This window comes from Mirounga leonina, unplaced genomic scaffold (genome assembly GCF_011800145.1).
Source record: "Mirounga leonina isolate KUSES-001 unplaced genomic scaffold, KU_Mleo_1.0 Mir_200, whole genome shotgun sequence".
Lineage (NCBI taxonomy): Eukaryota > Metazoa > Chordata > Mammalia > Carnivora > Phocidae > Mirounga > Mirounga leonina.
This window is the reverse complement of record NW_023270503.1, coordinates 13,421,651-13,436,632: the sequence shown is the minus strand read 5'-3', so window position 1 is coordinate 13,436,632 and position 14,982 is coordinate 13,421,651. Positions and strand designations below refer to the sequence as shown.

General features: G+C 43.5%; 1 long non-coding RNA gene across 2 annotated transcripts in view; it reads left to right on the top strand.

Annotated features, from left to right (window-relative positions):
- Nucleotides 1-1,886: 1,886 nt before the first annotated feature.
- Nucleotides 1,887-14,982, top strand: part of LOC118024677 — a 32,578-nt gene continuing 19,482 nt past the window's right edge. Inside the window, exons 1-2 of one of the 2 annotated variants that reach the window (XR_004683168.1) lie at nt 1,887-6,469; nt 10,703-10,851. This is a non-coding gene — a long non-coding RNA (uncharacterized LOC118024677). Of the gene's footprint in view, nt 6,470-10,662; nt 10,852-14,982 lie in introns of those variants that run through there. The other variant, XR_004683167.1, reaches the window with a different exon arrangement.

Sequence of the window (14,982 nt, the reverse complement as noted above, 5' to 3'; positions counted from 1 at the left end):
ATTTGGATGATGGCCACGCTCCTCCTCCTCTAAAAATCAGAAAAAGATAAGGCCAAAGTGCAGTGTCTGAAGTACGCTAGTTTGGTAGATACAGTAGCAAGTGCTCCCGCATAAACAAGCTCCTGTTTCCAGTGCACTCTGTGCTAGCTATAGCTTTAGTAGGACCGCAGAGGCTTGTCTTCCTTTCACAACTCAACTGTGGTTCCTTTGAGTACAATCAATGCATTAAGCTAATTAGAATAACTGGTTGCCCTCTCCTACCCTGGGGTGGACGGTGTTTTGAATGACCCATGTGTAAAGAGCTCATAGGAGTTCCCAACCTTTTAGTGTCAAAAAGCCTTCCATATTTTTGAAACCCATTTCCCTTCGTGTCTAACAGTCTGTGTTAATGGTGGTTTATAATTATACCTTTCATGTAGGTGACCTTGAGAAAGTCTTAAACGCTGAGCCCAGATTTCATCTATAAAAACAGAAATAGGGGCGCCTGGGTGGCTCAGTGGGTAAAGCATCAGCCTTCAGCTCAGGTCATGATCCCAGGGTCCTGGGATCAAGTCCCACATCTGGCCCCTCTCAGTGGGGAGCCTGCTTCTCCCCTGCTCCCCCTGCCTGTGCTCTCTCTCCCTCTCTCAGATTAAAAAAAAAAAAAAATAGAAATAGCCCAGATTGTTCTAAGGATTAAATCGGATAAAATGTAAAGTACTGCCATAAATGTTAGTGTATTCTCGTTTTTAATTCATCAAAGACAGCATTTGATACACATGCAAGAATTTTACATCACATTTACTCCAAAAACGCGTTTTTTATTTATTTTATTAAGTAGGCTCAACTCCCAGCCTGAGGCTTGAACTCAGGACCCTGAGATCAAGAGTTGCAAGCTCTACAGACTGAGCCAGCGAGGCGCCCCAACGTACACTTTCTTTTTTTTAAAGATATTATGTATTTATTTGACAGAGAGACACAGTGGGAGAGGGAGAAGCAGGCTTCCCGCCGAGCAGGGAGCCCGATGTGGGGCTCGATCCCAGGACCCTAGGATCATGACCTGAGCCGAAGGCAGACGCTTAACGACTGAGCCACCCAGGCGCCCTCGTACACGTTTTTTTGTTTTTAAAGATTTTATTTATTTGACACAGCACAGGAAGGGGGATCGGTAGGCAGAGAGAGAGAAGGAAGCAGGAGCCCAACGCGGGGCTTAATCCCAGGATTATGCCCTGAGCCAAAGGCAGACACTTAAGCAAATGCGTCACCCAGGCACCCCAGCGTACACGTTTTTTGTTTTTTTTAAGATTTTATTTATTTGAGAGACAGCGAGAGGGAACACAAGCAGGGGGAGTGGGAGAGGGAGAAGCAGGCTTGCCGCTGAGCAGGGAGCCCAATGTGATGCGGGGGCTCCATCCCAGAACCCTGGGATCATGACCTGAGCCAAAGGCAGACACTTAACGACTGAGCCACCGAGGCGCCCCAGCATACACGTTTTTAAATACTCTTAGCCTGTATGCCCTTGTTAGGGTGTAGATATGCTCTGTTTAAAGAAGTTAAAACAAACCCAAGATACAGAAGATTAGTAAAGAGAAAAGCAGATATTAAGGAACCAGTTGACTTGATAAAACCAAAACCTGAATTCTAAAAATAAACCCCCAGCTAGGCAATTTAAGGTACAAAGCACAGATACACAAAATTTACTATAAAATAATTGAAAATGCTCTTCTAACATTATCAACTTGAAATGACGTTTCCTAATTTTTTTTTTTTTTAAGATTTTATTTATTTGACAGAGAGAGACAGCAAGAGAGGGAACACAAGCAGGGGGAGTGGGAGAGGGAGAAGCAGGCCTCCCGCTGAGCAGGGAGCCTGATGTGGGACTCAATCCCAGGACCCCGGGATCATGACCTGAGCCGAAGGCAGACACTTTAACAACTGAGCCACCCAGGTGCCCCTCCTAATTTGTTTTTATTATAAAGACAATACTAAAAAAAAAAATCTACATGGTAGAGGGAAAAAGGAATATCTGCTTTTAATACCTGGTTAGAAATGCTCCATCTAGAATATCCAGTGAGGTTTGCTGGGTGTAAATAGTTAAAGCAGTTTAAAAAAAAAAAGTTGGCATGTAAGACCTTTCCTCAATAGACCTAAAAGTCTCATTTTTGTTAGAAAAACAAAGTTGGATTATTTTATTCATAAAAAATTAGTGATTTAATGTGCTCACAAAAAGTTAAAACAACCTAAGCAGGAATTTCTTTTTAAGTAGGCTCCACGCCCAGTATGGGGCTCGAACTCACTACCCCGAGATCAAGAGTCTCAATGCTCCACTGACTGAGCCAGCCAGGCGCCCCTAAGCAGGCGTTTAATAGCCATTTTGAAAGCCAAGTAACATTCCATTTGTAATTGACATTGATCAAAGCTTCTCTGGTATTCATAAAACATGGTAAATGAAATGCTAAGCAAAACTGTTGCATCTGAAATGTTTGTTCCTTTATTCTCTAAGACAAGAAAAGCACATAATGTACTTGAAAATTCTAAAAGCCATTGAGTCATTTGTGTCTGGTAGTCAGGGTGTTAGGTTCCTGCCCTTCTCAAGGCCAGGAGTTCACCTGAGGTAATGCGTTTGCCTTGGGGGTGAGGCCTTGAACTGCAGCAAATAACCTACATGTATTTGCATATTTAACCAGTACCCATAAAAGAGATTATAATAAAAACCTGTTCTGGACAGCTGCTTACTCGTTGCCTTTAGAATTGTGTGGTGCTGGGATGGACAGGTGCCAACTGTTTGCTCATTCTCTTTGACCTACTAGCCTTGCACAGTTTGCTGTGTGGGTGTTGATACTACTAAATTAAAAGAAAAATTTTATTTTAGATGGCCCCCGCTCTCCACCCAAACACCCTGGATTCATTTGAGATCTGGGATTCTAATTCTGTAGTTGGGAGACGGGCCCAAACTGTGGCCCAGCATGAGTCAGTTGTAAGTGGCTGGCTGACTCGATGGGAACAGAAACGAAATGCAGCTTAGATGGTTTGTCAGCCAAATCCACAAATGTGTGGCTTTTTGAAACATTGGACATCTGTTCCTTTTAATTTAAAATAAACTTTTTTAAAAAGCACAAAGTTGCTTGGCTCCTTGTTTCTTTTGTGTCAGTGGCAGTTGCTGCTCTAACTTAGGAAGCCTTGGATCAGAACATTGGGAATCTTTAGGGCACAGCTCAGAGAGGGAGGAACAGAGTTGCTTTGGGAGGGGAGGAGATGACTTTACAGGATAGAGTCTGGAAATCCCCGTCAGGGGTAATCAGCCCAGGTGTTCAACCCGTTTGTTAACTATTTCCAAATGACTCAAAGGACAGAGGGAGGGCTTGGATGCACTCCAGCAGGATTTCTACAATGTAGTCTTTATTTGCATTGGAAACCACATTCCTGAATTCTTGAGGGGAAGGCTCTGACTTATTCTGGGCATCTTTGACTAAGGGACCCCAGGCCATCTATCTAAGCTAACAGGCACTGCCTTCTTTTAAGAGTTTCCAAGGGGGTGAGTATGTGCAACTTGATTTGATGGCCTTCCACCTAAATAAAGCCTTGTGGAGAGGCCTTGTTCTGGGAAGGAGGCGTCTGTAGGCCACATTTCTCTCCCCCCACCTCATCCTAAATGTGCCGTTTCCCTTTGTTGCTGTGTATCCCCTTTAGGAGGTTAGAGCATGAGCAGCTTTTTCCTTCAGGCGCTTTTGACTGACCCAACCCGACAGTATTGCTTAATTGTGTTCCAGCCTGTTTCCAATGGGGGAAAAAAAATTTCCGTGGAGTAAGGCAGTTTGAGATTTGAAGAGAGATGCTTCTGCCTTTCCTTGAAGGTGGGAAATGACTGTTCAGATGACTTTTGTCTCTCTCTTTGGCCACAAAGAGCTCAGGTTCATTCCTCTTAGCAGTGGAAGCCTGGTGCACCAGTCACCCCAAGAACTGTGTTGTTCTCAACCTCTTTTCATTAGTTAAAAAAAAAAAAAAAAAAATGAAAGCTAAAAATGAGAGGATGCCTTTCTCTGCCTTTTGTTTTTTTAATGCACCTCCCAGCCTCTTGAGAGGTCCTTTCTCTTGAGTGACTGGCCTAAACCTCTTAGAGCAGCCAGACTTCTCTGCCTAACCTCACAGTGGCCACGCTCTTGAGGCTCTTCAGATACCTCTGCTCCATTCTGACCATTGTATCAGCCCCTTTCAACTCCCATGTCCCTTCTATGATATATTCTCTGCCCACAACCATGTTACACCAGCAGTCAAGATTAGCTCCCAGGAACCTCCTCTGCTGTGCCCTTTTCCAGGAAGTACAGTGGATTACTGTAACCGTGATAATGACTGTTTGCTCACTTTGTACCAGGCACTGTTTTCAGTGCTGTTTTGTATGTTGAATATTGAAATCCTTACAACAACCCCATGAGAAAATTAAGGTAGAGAATTTAGTAGTTGGGTATAGGAAGCAAGGATGCAGGAAAGGGATTCAAACCTAGGCATTCTGGCTTTTAAACATTCAGTTCTCCAGAAACATCCAGTACAAAAGTCCAAGCATGTTTGTTGTCTACATACTTATTTGATCTTGTGATCACAAGTAGGTAATGGAGAAAGAGACAATGAAAATCAAGCCCACAGCCTTAAAAGTTTTGCCATTTAAATAGATGAGCAGTCTTTGTGCTTCCCTATATAACAAGGTTGGAAAAGCCAGCTCCATTCTTAGCCATCCTGTGTGGGCAGGTTCCCAGAGTGGTGTTTGCTATAATTATGATTACAAAGCAATTTCTATTTGTACAGACCTTTTTTTCTCTTTCAAAGCACTTTCACATGTTAAATTTTATTTGATCTTCACAACAGCCTCTATGAAATAGAGCCAAAAGTGGCATTAGCCACATTGGGGGGGTGGAGGGGAGGAGGCATTTTTAAATTTGCTTTTTAAATTTCTATAGGTTTAAGGTACTGTGGGGAAGAGACAATGCTAGGTCACTAGAGGGGGTCATCTCCCTCTAGGAGCATAGAGTCTTCTTAGGGGTATTATGCATCTATGCAGATAACTACAATGCAAGGTGAAGCCTATGGCTAAGAAAAGAACTGAGGAGAGGATGAGAATGGCTGACTAGGAAGGATCAGGAAAGGTTTCATGAGGATGTGGCATTTGACTTGCCAGCTAGGGTGAGGAGAGGGAAGTCCAGCCAGAGAAAGCCCTGTGAGACAGCAGGAAGCACAAAGAGGAGAGCTCTGTCGGGTGGAGAGAAGAAGAGACAAGACCCAAGAAGCCACCTAAAGTCAGTCCCCCCACCTCTTATTCTTTGCCTTAGCCCCATTTTGTATCCTTTAAAGCACCTGCATAACTCACAAGTAGTTTCTCTGTTTTCTTGTTATTGCTGTCACCTCCACAAGAATAAGCCCTGTCAGGGCAGGCCCTTGTGCTCTCCATTGTTTGCCCTGGGCCTGGCACTCGGTAAGCTCACTGTCTGCTGGGTGACCTTCGCAGTCCAGGTGAAGGAGCGGTGGACATGCAAAGGCGGACAGGAGAGGCCACCGGAATCAAGGTAACAGGGGGCTAGGCAAGGCTGCAGTAGAGGAAGTGGAGCGGAGGTCAAGAAGGAACCCAAGAACCTGAGAAGACAGAGTGCTGATCCATCACCAGGCCAGGAGTACAGGAGGAGGAGCAAATTCGAGAGCGAGAGAAATGGTGGTCTGTTCTGAACATACAGAAGGAAGGTACCGCCCAGTAGGATGGAGGGTCCCACCATGGGTCTGTATCTCAGGGTTTCTAACTCCTGGACTTGTGAATGTGCTATCCGTTAGACCACTCTGTGACTTCAGTCACAGAACAAACTGGACTTTTTCAGAGAATTCTCTAGAGGAATATGTCCTTTGTACTTTCCCATAAGTGATCGTCTAAGCCTTGTTATGTAGCACTGTTCTTAAAAAGATGGCACTGTAACCAGACCTTGTGGCCACAGGAAGCTGCTTTAAAATTCCTCACCCCGGTTGTATCCTGCTTGCTTAATGAATGGCTCCTCCCTATGAGAACTGGGAGGATGGTAATTCCTGGACAGATTGTCTTTATAAGGAGAAAAGTTTGGCAATGTGATTTCCTGTATATTTCTACTGGAGTCCAAGATTCCAGCAGTGGCAGCCACCTAGAACCCAGATGTCCTAAGTATTCTCAAGTAAGTATGAGGGCATCCTCCCAGCTGCCTTTGTCAAGCCAAAAGGCAGAATCATGGCTTTATTACACCTTCTAGAGCACGTGGTCAAGGCGGCTTTCCATTTGGCTGCTTTGGTGCTGGGGTTGTTTACATGTTTCAATAAATGAGGTATGCTTATTGAAGTTGGCTGCCTAGGAGTCCAGAACCAATGACATATGACCACAATTATACCACTCACCAGGAGCAGCAGAGTTCAGAAGGAGAGTTTAACTTGTGTATGATCCTCTGCTGGAGAAGAGAGGTACAAAACTCTAGTATTCTGCTCTCAGGTGGGTATGCAATTTTTGAAGCCTGGGAGAATTGGGGTGTCACTGTTCCTGGCTTTCTGATGGAATCAGATGTAATGAGATGCCTATCTAGTAAAAGCATGTATGTGGGAGTGCTTTGCACAATTTCAGAAGAGAAAAGGAAGCTGAAAATAGTGCTTTTAAAAAAACAGAGATCAAAGAAATTTTCAGATGCTCTACATTTCCTTCTTCAAACATAAAGAATCCATTGGAGCATAAAAGACATTCCTGGTCTCTGCAAGGAGGAAATAAAAAGTTCTTTCACACAGGGGCGTCTGGCTGGCTCAGTCGGTAGAGCATCTTACTCTTGATCTTACAGTTGTGATTTCAAGCCCCATGTTGGGTGTAGAGATTACTTTTAAAGACAAAAAATGTCTCGGGGCCCCTGGGTGGCTCAGTCGGTTAAGCGTCTGCCTTCGGCTCAGGTCATGATCCCAGGGTCCTGGGATTGAGCCCCGCATCGGGCTCCGTGCTCAGCGGGAAGCCTGCTTCTCCCTCTCCCTCTGCCTCCCCCCTTGCTTGTGCTCATGCACTCTCTCTCTCTGATAAATGAAATCTTAAAAATGAAATAAAGACAAAAAAGTGTCTCAAACTACATAAGGGATGCCTAGCTGACTCAGTAGGTGGAGCATGTGGCTCTTGATCTTGGGGTTGTGGGTTCAAGCCCACTTGGGTGGAGAGATTACTTAAAAGTAAAAAAATCCTAAAAAGTTCTTTCAGGGGGTGCCTGGGTGACTCAGTTGTTAAGCGTCTGCCTTCGGCTCAGGTCATGATTCCGGGGTCCTGGGATCGAGCCCAGCATTGAGCTCCCTACTCAGTGGGAGGCCTGCTTCTCCCTCTCTCACTCCCCCTGCTTGTGTTCCCTTTCTCACTGTGTCTCTCTCTGTCAAATAAATAAATAAAAACTCTTAAAAAAAAAAATTCTTTCAGATACAAAAGCTTTCCTACTTTTCAGTATACTTTTTAGGCTGCTCCCAGACTGTGTTTGTGTGTGTGAGAAATATTTACTAGTGTTCCCTGAAATAGTATGTTCACTAGAAGGACATGTTGAGATAGTAGGACCCCAAAGTTAGTCTTTAATTTCCCCCTTCCTCCTGTTCCTTGAATGTATGTGGAGCATCCTGTAATTTCTACACCTATTTATGTGATAGTTTACAGAACAATGATGCTCCTTACTACTTCCACCCCTTGTTACTGCCTTCTGATTCATTTGACTTATTCCTTCATTCTTCAAACTGTCTGTAGGTGTTAACACCCTTTTAAAAATAATTTGAGTTATATTATCTTTACATTGCGTTTTTCAAGCTTTGTTTAAAATAAAAATATGCCAGGACACCTGGGTGGCTCAGTCGTTAAGCGTCTGCCTTCGGCCCAGGTCATGATCCCAGGGTCCTGGGATCGAGTCCCACATCAAGCTCCCTGATCGGCGGGAAGCCTGCTCCTCCCTCTCCCACTCCCCCTGCTTGTGTTCCCTCTCTTGCTGTCTGTCAAATAAATAAATAAAATCTTTTTTTTTTTTTTTTTAAAGCGAGAGCAGGAACACAAGCAGGGGGAGTAGGAGAGGGAGAAGCAGGCCTCCTGCTGAGCAGGGAGCCTGATGCGGGGCTCAATCCCAGGACCCTGGGATCATGACCTGGGCCGAAGGCAGACGCTTAACGACTGAGCCACCAGGCACCCCAAATAAAATCTTTTTTTTGTTGTTTTTAAAGATTTTATTTAATAGAGAGAGAGAGACAGCGAGAGAGAGAACACAAGCAGGGGGAGTGGGAGAGGGAGAAGCAGGCTTCCGGCTGAGCAGGGAGCCCGATGTGGGGCTTGGTCCCAGGACCCTGGGATCATGACCTGAGCTGAAGGCAGATGCTTAACCAACTGAGCCACCCAGGCGCCCCCCAAATAAATTCTTTTAAAAAATAAAATAAAAATATGCCGGTGCCTGGCTGCCTCAGTCGGAAGAGCATCCGACTCTTGATCTTTGGGTCATGAATTTGAGCCCCACATTGGGCAAAGAGTTTGCTTTAGAAAGATGCAAGCAAAAGAAATGCATAGCATAAAAAGGAAATCTGAGAAAGATACTCCCCCAAAGAAATTACTATGAAATTTAGTGTGTATCCTTTCAGGACTGTTCAAAAAATGCTCTGAGCTTCCCATTCTCCTTGGTCTTGGGGGCTGGCAGTGGGGGCAAAGCAGGGGCAGCCAGAATCACTGGGTCATGTCTCTTATCTTCAAGTCAGTGATACACTGCTCCGTCCCTGTCCTTACTGAACAAAATTAAACAAATCCGTGTTTTTCGTTAATATTTAACAGCCATTTCCGTTTGTCTTGGCTACTGCCGCATATGTAAAGGGGAACAGTGGGAGTGCTGAACTTTAGAAGGCTTGGAATTCTGGGACTAGGGCTTTAGATTTTAGGCAAGGACTTACAAACAAAGGCATTTCTTCATTCTCAATATATTAAGTTTATATTGTTTTATTTTTTTTTAAGATTTTATTTATTTGACAGAGAGAGACAGCGAGAGCAGGAACACAAGCAGGGGGAGTGGGAGAGGGAGAAGCAGGCTTCCCGCAGAGCAGAGAGCCCGATGCAGGGGCGATCCCAGGACTCTGGGATCATGACCTGAGCCGAAGGCAGACGCCCAACGACTGAGCCACCCAGGCGCCCCGAGTTTATACTGTTTTAAATGGCTCTTAGTTGTATAAGATGGCACAGAGACAAAAAAACAAAAGAAATTTTGAAGATTTTATTTATTTGAGAGCAAGAAAGAGAAGAGAGAGAGAGAGCATGGCGGTGGGGGCACAAGCAGAGGGACAAGCAGGCTCCGCACTGAGCAGGGAGCCCGATGTGGGGCTCAATCCCAGGATCCTGGGATCATGACCTGAACTAAAGGCAAATGCTTAACCGACTGAGCCACCCAGGCACCCCAAGACCAAATATTTTTAATTATATTTGTATTTCCAGGTCCTCAGTTTTATCTGCTATGAGATCTGTTGATAATAAGTGAGCTTTAATGGACTTTGTGCTTCTAGTTTTGCAGCTTTTCGTCTCTTCCATAGTTTTTTAGACATTTGTATTAATCTATAATCTCTACCATGAGCCAGGCATATGTTTGCAGCAAAGAATATATCAAATGGTAAACCCCTTAAGGACAGAGGCAGGTTTAACTCATTTTTAAAATCTGCCTCTCCTAGCGCTGTCTTTCCTTGCAGGTGGTTAATGGATGTTTGTTGAGTTAAGCTCACATCCTGCCTTTTTCATACCGTTCACATGAGCTTAACTTGTCTTTTTTTTTTTTTTTTCCAAAAAGGAAACTCCCATCTTTTGCCTTATGTCATGTTTCTTACTATCATGTTCCCATGACCTCTCACCTAATAAGGACAAGCTTTGTTCAGCTCCCTTTTCTATAGTTCCCAGGCCTTTGGTCCTGAAATGTCTAGAATATCCCTGTCCAATAGAAATATAATTCGGGCGCCTGGGTGGCTCAGTCGTTGAGCATCTGCCTTCGGCTTAGGTCATGATCCCAGGGTCCTGGAATTGAGCCCCGAATCGGGCTCCCTGCTCAGCGGGAAGCCTGCTTCTCCCTCCCCTACTCCGCCTGCTTGTGTTCCCTCTCTAGCTGCCTCTGTCAAATAAATAAAATCTTAAAAAATATATATATATAATTCAAGCCATATATCTAATTTTAAAACTTTAGTAGCTCCATTTTAAAATGTAATAAGAGGGGCACCTGGGTGGCTTAGTCCTTAGGCGACTGGTCCCGGGCTCCCTGCTCAGCGGGGAGCCTGCTTCTCCCTCTCCCTCTGCCTGATGCTCCCCTGCTTGTGCTCGCTCCCTGTCAAATGGATAAATAAAAAAAAATTTTTTTTTAAAGATTTTACTTACTTTTTCAACAGACACAGCGAGAGAGGGAACACAAGCAGGGGGAGTGGAAGAGAGAGAAGCAGGCTTCCCGCTGAGCAGGGAGCCCAATGAGGGACTCGATCCCAGGACCCTGGGATCATGACCTGAGCCGAAGGCAGACGCTTAACGACTGAGCCACCCAGGCGCCCCTGGATAAATAAAATCTTTAAAAAAAAAAATGTAAAAAGAAACAAAAAATACCAATTCAAAGAATCTAACTAAATACGTCCACAATATCATTTCAACAATTAAAAATATTTATATTGTACATTCTTTTATTCATACTGTCTTCAAGATCCAATGTGTATTTTATACTTACAGCGCGAGCCGCGTGTGGCTAATGGCTACCTTACTGGACAGCACAGGTACGGAATCTTTGAATTTTTGTGTACTCCCAATGTAAATAATTAGACAAGCCACGAAAGTATTCATCTTATCGGCTCCATCATTAGCAAAGGAGATAAATTCAGGTAAGAGAATTATTTGCTAAATGACACGTTATTTAGCTTCCTGTTCCTTTTTAAGCTATTCTTTTAAGCTATTCTTAGATTTTTCATCTTTAGGTAAAATCCATAATTCAGAACCATCAAGTCTTTTTCTTAATATGCTTGTAAGCTATTCTCTGCTTGTAAGCGGCTCTTGGGGGCTGGAGGGGGGCGCATCATTAACCTTCCTTTTCATTTCTTCCTGTGTCACTGGCTGCCTGGGATCTCAGTTATTGGGATTTTCTCTTTTCCCTCTTCTCCCTTAAATGCCATAACTTCTACAACACTGACCCCACACTGTGTTGCCCAGAAACTGGAAATACTTACACTGTTTATCTTAAATTCTTTTTTTTAAAAGATTTTATTTATTTGACAGATGGAGACACAGTGAGAGAGGGAACACAAGCAGGGGGAGTGGGAGAGGGAGAAGCAGGCTTCCCGCTGAGCAGGGAGCTTGATGTGGGGCTCGATCCCAGGACCCCGGGATCATGACCCGAGCTGAAGGCAGACGCTTAACGACTGAGCCACCCCGGCGCCCCTGTTCATCTTAAATTCTTGTGCAAGCATTCTGGCTAGTGGAAGTGGGATTCCATTTATTAATAAGGCTGACATTGCATCATCCGAAACATTTCAGAGTACAGGAGTAGGAAGGTATTTAGTTAAATACGTAAAGCCAGATTTTTTAGCTCACATCCCTAAAACCCATAGGAAACAGTGTGATTGATAAAGATGAGCAGACATCTTTTTTAAAAAATATTTTATTTATTTATTTGAGAGAGAGAATGAGATAGAGAGAGAGAGCATGAGAGGGGGGAGGGTCAGAGGGAGAAGCAGACTTCCTGCTGAGCAGGGAGCCCGATGCGGGACTCGATCCAGGGACTCCAGGATCATGACCTGAGCCGAAGGCAGTTGCTTAACCAACTGAGCCACCCAGGCGCCCCAAGCAGACATCTCTTAAATAACTGATTATCTGCCAAAAATGACAAGTTAGTGAGTAAAGCCGTATTTGGTAGGTAGGTTGAAGAGCAAGAGAGGGTTGACTGCCAAACCTTGGGCTCATGGGGAGAGAATACTGTGATAGGAACATATGGAGCATGTTTTAAAACAAAATTTTGGACAGGAATTCAAGTGTGATAAACATGGCGGTCAGAAGAATCATTGGTATGTACCCCGCAGAATAGTCTCCAGAGCCAGGGAGGAGGCCTTTCAGACCAATGTAAAGCCCAGACTAGAACTCCGAGCTCATTGTTCCCTGTATTACATCTTCCCTGTAAAAAAGTGGAACATGGACATGGGGAAAATAACCAATAATGAGGAATCTAGGACTGGAGCATCAAGACATTCAAAGAAAGGGGCGCCTGGGTGGCTCAGTCGTTAAGTGTCTGCCTTCGGCTCAGGTCATGGTCCCAGCGTCCTGGGATCGAGCCCTGCATCGGGCTCCCTGCTCAGCGGGAAGCCTGCTTCTCCCTCTCCCACTCCCCCTGCTTGTGTTCCCTTTCTTGCTGTGTCTCTCTCTGTCAAATAAATAAAATCTTAAAAAGAAAAAGACATTCATGGGGCGCCTGGGTGGCTCAGTCGTTAAGCGTCTGCCTTCAGCTCGGGTCATGATCCCAGGGTCCTGGGATCAAGCCCCACATCGGGCTCCCTGCTCCGCGGGAAGCCTGCTTCTCCCTCTCTCACTCCCCCTGCTTGTGTTCCCTCTCTCACTGTGTCTCTGTCAAATAAATAAACAAAATCTTTAAAAAAAAAAAAAAGAAAAAAAAAGAAAAAGACATTCAAAGAAACTTAGCTACACTGTAAGCTTCTTCACTTAGACTATGTGGTCTTAACCCCTTTAAGTCAGTGCCTGGCACTGACTAGATATTGATGGAATGAATGAATTACCTGAGAACAGTGAATCGTGGATATGTTGGCTAAGGTCTAAGTGACAGGTTAAATAAAGGAGAAAGATGTTGCAGATTGACTGGATCTTGTAGGCAGGGGCAAAGCTAGAAGCAAGAGGGAATGAATGGGAAGAAACAGGTTCCACCGCTTAAAGAACTCTTGACAAAAGCACAAATGAAGGAGTGAAGAGGCTTAAAAATAAGCAGTTTGAATTTACACTTCGTTACTGCCTACAGGGAGTGTGTGTGGGCTCTGGGAGAAATGTGAGTGACAACATAGTACTCCAGTTACCCAGTAATCTAAGATATTTCAAGTTCAAAGCTTCTGGATCTGTATGCCCAGGAAGTTATGATCCTAATGTTGCCCTGGCTGATCGGCCGTTTTCTCTACACAAAGTACATTTCCAGTTACACCCCCTATCTTGAAGCTTTGGCATCCCCTTTGTGTTAAAGTTAAATCACAACTCTAACAGCAAAAATTTTATGTTACTCCAAACAGAAAAAAAAATTTTTTCATCTAAATGTTTTAAAACAAGTCTGCAAATATTTAGGTATTCACACACATCAAATAATGCAGTTGTGGATCATAAAAAAGGCTCTACTCATATAAGTGAATGGACCCAGAGCTGTGTCTAACTGGGGCTTTCTTCTAATATTCACCTGCCATTGATTTCATGAGTTGACAAATTAGAAATAAACTTGTCCCCACTGGTACCTCATGAATTCCTTTCTTAAATATAAAGTGATTTACAACTTTCTTTAAGCTTCACTTCTAGCAGGTTCCTCAGAATCAGCTTAACCCCTGGTAAGCTCCGGATCTTCATTAATGCTAGTTCAGTTTGGGAAGTTGTTTCAGTCTTTGGATGTCTTCAGTGTAAAACCATTACTTTTAACTTTATTTTGTAAAAATCATTATCTGATTATTTTTCAAGTATACTTGGGTTAACAAAATGCAGCAGAGGGGTGTGCCTTTAGTGGCTGAACAGACCACTTTTCACATTCCTTAGAAATAAGATATGGCTCAGTATTTTAAATCATAGCAACAGTTGATAAGAAAAACAGCAAAAAAGTAATCATTTCCATATGGAAAGAAAAGGAAGAAACCAGTGAAGCTGTGAACTGTCATTTTTCCATATAAAAATAAATCACCACTGGTAGATTTGGCAGAAGGGGCAAATGTTCCTATTTGTTTCCCATTTGACATATGTTAATACACTGCATGTGACATGTTTTATTGAAATACACAATCGCCTTCAAACTCAGTTGCCAATTTCCAAGTGTGTTTTGTTCTGAGTGAAACCCACATATGTATGTTCAATTTCATCAAGGACAGTATTACCTTGGTGGTAATTTTCTCAACCTAGTGAAATTTTAGTGAAAACTTACCCCTTTTACTGACAAGCATAACATCTTTCACGCTAGCTAAATACCTATACGTAATCTGAAAGCACTAGTTGAATAAAGTCACTTTCTGCTCTTACATTTCAAGGGCTAAAAGAAAAACTGACCCAATTTTCTGATGCCTAGAAAATTTTAAGAAAAGCATTTACTTCCTTACTTTTGTACTTAAGCATGATATACATTTATTAACAAAATCTGATATTTATTTTTAAATAGCTGCTTAAAGTGGAAAATCTTACTGTTACAGAAGAAAATATTTTTAAAAAAGTTCATAATCTAGCATATGACAATAGCTCCCTCTTGTGGTTCAAGGCTTCCACTTCAATTAAATGCATAACTGCAATTTCTCAGTTTCAAATTGTGCTGTAAAAGTTTAGCTGGTATTTAGTGAATCCTTTTTGGAATAAAGAAGGGAAGACTTCCGGAGTCCCGAGATCAAGCCCCATATCAGGCTCCCTGCTCAGTGGGATGCCTGCTTCTCCCTCTGCCCCTCCCCCCACGCTCGCTTGCTCTCGGATAAAGTCTTTAAAAAAAAAAAGAAGGGAAGACTTAGAAACATGGGGACAGAACATAATATTCCCTTTTTTGGATACTTCCAGAGTTCCAACATTTCAGCAAAGTGTTTCCAAATTTTTTTATAGAAGCACCAGTTTCTTTCTTACAAATGAAAATACCAAGTAGACATTTTCATTGAAAATATGATGTTCTCGGGGCGCCTGGGTGGCTCAGTCGTTAAGCGTCTGCCTTCGGCTCAGGTCATGATCCCAGGGTCCTGGGATCGAGCCCCGCATAGGGCTCCCTGCTCAGCAGGAAGCCTGCTTCTCCCTCTCCT